Below are 7,681 nucleotides of genomic sequence, written 5' to 3'. Positions count from 1 at the left end.
AAAACCCTGTATACAATTATTCATGCTTCATTCAATTCACATAACATTTTCTAACTATTTTGCTTCAAATGATAGAATTATATTATTATTACAACTAAATATTATCCAAATATATATTATATTTTTTCATGTATGGATTGATTGATACTATATTCACCAAAAAAAAAAGAATCATAGTAGGTTCTCATCTATGTCAAATAACCTCCTGAGATATGGGAACTGATCATATTTTCCCAACTGTGTAGTGAGCCTTGAATCCAATCAGAAGACAATATACTACAGACTAAAGTCTCCTAATTTCCTCATTCCATGCTGATGGGTGTTTAGGTTAAAAAAGAAAAATCCATTCTGCATTTCATCTCTTCCAGTTCCATCATTCCTTTTATCGCTCTACCAGTAACTACCCAATTCATATTTTCTGTGTTTTTGATAAACCCACAAATTTTATTGTATTCACTTACAGTTGGGATGATGAAATTCCATGACCAGGACTCCTCACAAAAGGCATAGTTTAGTTTGTCATGTTTTCAGATAGAAAAGGCTCTTTCATGATGGGTTGTATTGCAGCAAGTGTCAGGAATGGTAAAACTAGTAGGAAGCTGAGAATTCTCATCTGTTACAAGTACTAAAAATGGAAATAAGGTGGATGTTAAGTGATGTGCAAATATTCAAAGCCTGCCTCCTATAAGTTACTTCTTCCACCATCTACATAAGCTACTATACCTTGCTAAACATTCATGAAGAGAATAATGTATTCTAATATCTAATCTTAAAGAAGACATTTCTCACTTAAACCATCATATACAGTTACTGTTGTTATTATGTTCATGGTCTGCATCCATAAAAATATAAATTTCCATTTCAAAATGTGGCCAGAAGGAAGTGGCTAGAATTTTTACCTCACACTGGAGTTTTTTAAAGTACCCTTCCCTATATCCTGGGATTTGTCTGGCATGGTCTTGAACAGGAATCACGCATATAGTTATAGCCACTATAACTAATTGCAAAATTCTTTCTTTGCCTTGAAATCAGACATTCTCTGGAGTCTTTCACTACCTTTGATTCATAGAATCTTTCCACTACCTCCTCTAAGGTGACGTCTGACTCTTGAATCGAGGGTGTGCTGTTGTGAAAAGATACTGGGAAAGACCCTTGAGGTCAGGGTACAGGGGAAAAGTTCCTAAATAGAACAACAACAGCATATACTCTAAGATCAAGAATAGACAAATGGGATCTCATAAAACTACAAAGTTTCAGTAAGGCAAAGGACACTGTTAAAAAGACAAAACGTCAACCAACAGATTGGAAAAGGATCTTCACCAACCCTAAATCCGACAGAGGATTTATATAATATCTAATATATGCAAAGAATTCAAGAATGTAGAACCAAGAGAACCAAATAACCCATTTAAAAATGGTGTACAGAGCTAACCAAAGACATTTAACATGAAGAACTTCAGAGGGGTAAGAAGCACCTTGAGAAATGTTCAATATCATTAATCATTAGGAAAGTGCATATCAAAACAACCCTGAGATTTCACCTCACATCACTCAGAATGTCTAAGGTCAAAATCTCAGGAGACAGCAGGTATTGGCGAGGATGTGGAGAAAGAGGAACACTCCTCCACTGCTGGTGGGCTTGCAAGTTGGAGCAACCACTTTGGAAATCAGTCTGGCGGTTCCTCAGAAAACTGGGCAAGTCATTTCCAGAAGATCCTGCTATACCACTCCTGGGCATATATCCAGAGGATTCCCTGGCATGCAATAAGAATGCATGCTCCACTATGTTCATAGCAGAGCTACTTGAAGTAGCCAGAACCTGGAAAGATCCAAGGTATCCTTCAATGGAATAATGGATAAAAAAAAAATGTGGTATATTTACACAATGGAGTACTATTCAGCCATTAGAAAAAATGAATTCATGAAATTCTTAGACAAATAGATGGAGCTAGAGAACCTCATACTAAGTGAGATAAACGAGTCTCAAAAGATCAGTCATGGTATGTCCTCACTGATAAGTGGATATTAGCCTAGAAATTTTGAATACCCAAGACACATATTAAATGATGTCCAAGAAGAATGGAGAAGTGGCCCCTGTTTCTGGAAAGACTCAGTGCAGCAGTATAGGGGAATACGAGAACAGGGATGTGGGAAGGATGAGATGGAGGAACAGGCTGAGAGGAGAGGGCATGTAGGACTTTTGGGGGAATGGGGAGCCACAAAAGGGAAAATCATTTGCAATGTAAATGAAGAATATACCGAATTTTAAAAAAAGAAAATTTTGAATAAAAAAGTGTGTAATTCCATCCTTAATATTGAGAATTTGAACAATTTATACCAAATGATAAGTGCTGCTTGCAAGACTGGGTTTGGTGTGAGGAAAATAGTATATCATCACAGACAGAAACTCACAGAAGCAAGCTGGTTTAGCCATTCTAGTATACATATATGTAAATATTTTAAACCAAAACTAAATAAAAAGGACAAGGAAAGACTCTTCATAAATATTAGAAAGATACAAGGTGATTTTTCATTTCCTAGAAATAATTAATGCTCAACTTCATTAGTCATTAGGGACATGCAAATCAAAACAACCCTGAGTATTCACCTTACACCAATCAGAATGGCTAAGATTAATAATTGCGGAGACAGGAGGTGCTGGCAAGGATATGGAGTAATCGGAACACTCCTCCACTGCTGGTGCAACCACTCTATGAATTAGTCTGGCCGTTTCTCAGAAAACCGGTCATGTCAGGTCTGGAGGATCCTGCTATACTACTCCTGGGCATATGCTCATAGGATTCCCCAGTATGTAATAAGAATACATTCTCCACTATGTTTATAGCAACCTTATTTTTAATAGCCAGAAGCTGGAAAGAACCCAGGTATCCCTTAAAAGAAGAATCGATGTAAAAATGTAGTATATATACATACACACACACACACACACACACACACACACACACACACACACACACACACACAATGGAGTACTATTCAAACATTAGAAACAATGAATTCTTTTGATGACTTTGGGTTGAAAGTCAATTTTATCTGATATTAAAATGGCTACTCCAGCTTGTTTCCTGAGACCATTTGCTTGTGATCTTTATTGCATCTTTATTCAAAATAATCAGAAACTGTAAATAGCATAGATATCCCTCAACTGAAATTTAGATTAAGAAAATATGGTACAATTACCCAATGAAATATGTGCTCAGTTGGTAAAACCAATGATATCTTGAATTTGTAGCCAAATGGATGGGACTTTGGAAGAGTATATTGAGTGACATAACTCAGATATTAAAGACGAACGTGGTATGTATTCACATAGAAATGGACATTAGCTGTTAAGTAAAGGACAATTGTGCTTCAGTCCTCAAACGCAGGGAGCTTAAATTAAACTCTCTAGAAACTATGAAAATGAAACTTGCAATGTCTCTTTGTAATTGCAGATATGGATCCTGAACTGCCGATCTTCTGTAATCGGGCAATTTTTCTTTAAATTTATGATGGGAAGCAGTCCCAGTCTCAAAATTTTGTCGTACATTTTATCCTACCTACAGAATGTCGAAAAGTGCTCAGTTAATGGAGGTCCAGGCATTTTTAAGTAGTCCTACTTAAGGTCCATGACAAGAGGAAAATCATGTCTGATATTGTTTAGATGGACAGGATCCAGAATCAGATTAGCTCAGAAACCTAGTGTAGAATTAAAAATGGCTATGAAAAAGAGTCAATTAAATGATGTTCAGATACATTATTCACACATGTGAGGGAGAAGAAATAAATCACAAGTAAGGAGGGAGGGAGAAACCAGGGAGGGAAAGTAGACAGTGCAGAGGAGAGGGAGTTAGAAGGGGGGACAGAAACCTGATCTGATACTGAGGGAGGGAAAAGGTCTTAAGCTCTGAGGTCCAGCAGAAAAAATGGAAACAGGCAACCTAGGGAGATAGGGGGTTAGGGGGATCCTCTAAAATGCACCAGATACCAGGGAGGTAAGAGAATCACAGAAATAAAAGGTAGGAACCATAAATGATATGCTTGGCAGTTTGGAGAGGGAACATAGGGTTTCAAATGAGGGAGGGGGGCCATAACACATTCATACCTCTGATCCAAAATTGTTTCTGTATGAAAGAATTACAGGGATGAGACTGCACAGGAACTAGAGTAAAACTAGTCCCAATGACAGGTTCAAAGTGGGATCCAGTGCAGAGGTAGTGCCAAGGACTGACACTGTTACTGAATGCTCCCAAAATGGAAACTAGCAAGACACCAATCCAGACAACCCAACAAACAACTGAAAGAGTCAGATGCAGATATTTGAACTTAAACAATGTACAGAAGTTGCTGACACCTACTGTTGAGTTAGGAAAGGTCAAATTAAGCTTAGGTAACACTCTAGGAGAACCAGCAATCTCAATGAATCTCAACTCCCAGTATCTCTAAAGCTCTGGAATACCAAACAAGCAATATACATTAGCTAATATTAGGGGCCTAGCACATGAAGAATAGAGGACAGCAATGTCTGTATTCATTCAGAGATAATGCACTAACCCTCTATAAAATGGAAACCCCAGGGAATTTAGAGATCAGGTGTGTGTGTGGGGGGGGGGGGGGTAAACACATCCATGTGGGGACAGTGGAAGGAGAGGAAATATGCAATGTGGAATGGTCAGAGGGTGGACAGAGATTGGTGCTGTGTTCAATAAAATATGAAGTCAATAATAATTTAAATGCTAATTAGAGATTAAATTTATTCTTGATTTAAATTTTGAAATAGATTACAATCTTTAAATTCTATAAAGAATAAAACAATAATATCAAGTTTAAATAAAATGAAGTTATGAAAATGACATAATTAAGTTATACTTTTATGTAATAGTTATCTTAAAATAAAGCTACTTGATTGATAGTAACATTAATATATTTTGAAACACATTTAGCTCAAAAATCATACATGGCATTCAAATCATTTTGCTGCTAATTTAAAACAGCAAGGGGATCATCAATAGATCATATATGCAACCTATAAATGGGAAAATATTTTTATCAACTCCACATCCCATAGAAATATAATATCCAACATACAAAAGGATCACAAGAAACTAGATATTAAAACAAAAACGACAAATGTTATAAAGTGGGTTTTCAATCTAAACACATTATTCTCTGTATAGGAACCCAAAGTGTGTGAGAGACACTTAAAGAAATTGTCAATCCTTAGCCATCCGTTGTTGCCGCTCGTGGCCACATGCGAACCAGAAGTACCTGGAAGAGAATTCTGTGTGTAACGGGAAGGGGGCGAAAGAGAAATGAGTCAAGAGGACAGTTGCCCATAGAAACTGACTTTACTATTATTTAGCCAATATTTATAGTCTTTGGGAAAACCAACCTGCCCCCAAATGGCCTCGAATGTGTTGAATCTTCTTCTCGGCGGGTTGTCTGCTTTCAGTCACGCAGTTTTCTGCTGGTCTCTGGGTGGAGCTGCGCTGAGGCGGCCCTGATAGTTAAGGTGAAAGTGGCTGTATTGTTCCCAATGGAACAAGGGCCAGAGATAATGCCAGGGGAAGGAAGGAGGCTGTAGGCCAGGAATGTCGCAGCTTGAATAGGCTGGAGATAACGCCAGGGGAAGAGTGGGGGTTGCCAGCCAGGAGGGTCACAGCTAAATGCTGTGGGGGGAAGGGACAATTCCCCCTTAATTATTAATTTTTAACAACTCAGTGGATATAAGTATATTTGTCCAATGGACAATGGGCTTTCACCAGTGAGGGAAAATAGAGGTCCAACCCCCTTAAACATTAACGACATCTTTTTCAGGGGAGGGGAAATAGACTCCCTTACTAATTTAAGGACAGTCTCTTAATGTCAACCCCCATGCAGCTGGATGTGCTTTTCAGGGAAATCCGGAGACAGGATTTTTTCCTTTTCCCTTGCAGTGCCTCGACTTGCACCTCAAACTGATGCCCATGTTTGTTGTATTAACAAACATGCATAGTTCCGAATACTATGCAGCCTCCTTTTTGAGGGTCCACTGGTAAAGTAAATGCTCTGTGAATATGAGCTGGCTGGCTATAATAACCACCCATCCTCATCCTGGCGGCCATTGCTGGAGGAGCTTATCTTCTGAGTCTTATCTGCTTGAAATATAAAAGGAGATTAAGAGAAAAAACCTGTTTGATCAGTATCAGAAGGCCCAAGACCTTTACTTTGATTGAAAATTTATGACTTCAGGCAAGAGGCCTGGCTTGCAACTTAATTGCAAGAACCTAAAAGGACCTTTCTTCCCAAGTACTTGGAAAGCGGCTTATGGAAAGCCTTTTGAGTTAATTATACTTACCAGCAGCTTTAGGGTGTGTTTACCTGTCGTACTAATATATTTGGCAGCAAGCATGCTCCATCTTCTCCTTGAGAAAAAATACAGACGGACCCTCTCCCCAAGATTAAAATGGGGTCTGGACCATTCCATGTGTTAGTTATAGGGTCCCGCCACTTAACCATGGCGTAGGAATTGGAAGTAGCTGGGTGCCAATGTCGGTCTGCTGCAGCCTGACCTTTAGCATCAGTTTGGAGAAAATTTAAAACAAATAAGACAAAGGCAAGATGTGCTTTGGGAGACCTGGAGGGTATAGATTCCCTTCTTTGTTTTAAGAAGCTAGTTTTTAAGGGTGCGGTGAGCACGCTCTACGATTCCTTGACGATTCCTACGATTCCTTATAAGGAATTCCAGTTTTAAGTTTTATATTAAATTCCTTGCAAAATGAGATGAAGTTCTTACCAGAATAGGCTGGTCCATTGTCTGTTTTAATGACTTTGGGTAATCCCATGGTATTAAAACTTGTAAAAAATGATCAACTATAATTTTAGAGGCTTCTCCCGAATGCAGGGAGGCAAAAAGGAGTCCCGAGCACGTATCAATGCAAACATGTATAAACTTTAATTTTAAAAATTCTGCAGAGTGAGTTACATCCATTTGCCAAATTTGATTGGGCATAAGGCCACATGGATTAACCCCTAAGTGGGGCACTGGTGCTAAAGTAAGACAATTAGTTTGCAATTGTGAAAACAAGGATCCAGCTGGCATATTAAAATTAAATGTGCCACAGGTTTCTAATTGTGGTATAGAAAATGCAACATAAGCACTGTCAGTAAAGAGATTAAAACTACTATCTATAGATTGAAAGACACACAACACCGCTGTCAGCTCTGATAACTGAGCAGAAAGCCCAGGCGTCTCTATGACCACCTGTTGATTATTAATAAGATATCCGGCTCTTCCTTTGGAAGAGCCATCTGTGAAAATCAAAAGAGCATTATGCAACGGCTGTAAAGATGTCATTATAGGAAATACAACCTCATGCATATTTAAAAACTTTATCAATTTGTCTTGAGAAGAATGGTTATCTATAGTCCCTTCAAAGCCTATTTGAGCAAGCAACCAATCTGTGATATGCTGTTTTAACCAAGCATCTTGATCTACACTATAAGGCTGAATAATAACATCTGGTTCTTTGCCAAAATAAATTAGCGCCTGCTTTCTTCCAAGCACAATTACTTGGGCTACTGCCTCAAAATATGGCAAGATATTACGCCTTGAAAACACCCTCAAATGAATCCACATCAGAGAGCCTTTTGCCATAATAAACCTGTAGGCGAGTGAATCATATTAAAAATCAGCAGATGC

Source organism: Apodemus sylvaticus, chromosome Y (genome assembly GCF_947179515.1).
Source record: "Apodemus sylvaticus chromosome Y, mApoSyl1.1, whole genome shotgun sequence".
NCBI classification, from domain to species: domain Eukaryota; kingdom Metazoa; phylum Chordata; class Mammalia; order Rodentia; family Muridae; genus Apodemus; species Apodemus sylvaticus.
Note: the sequence above shows the minus strand (reverse complement) of the source record.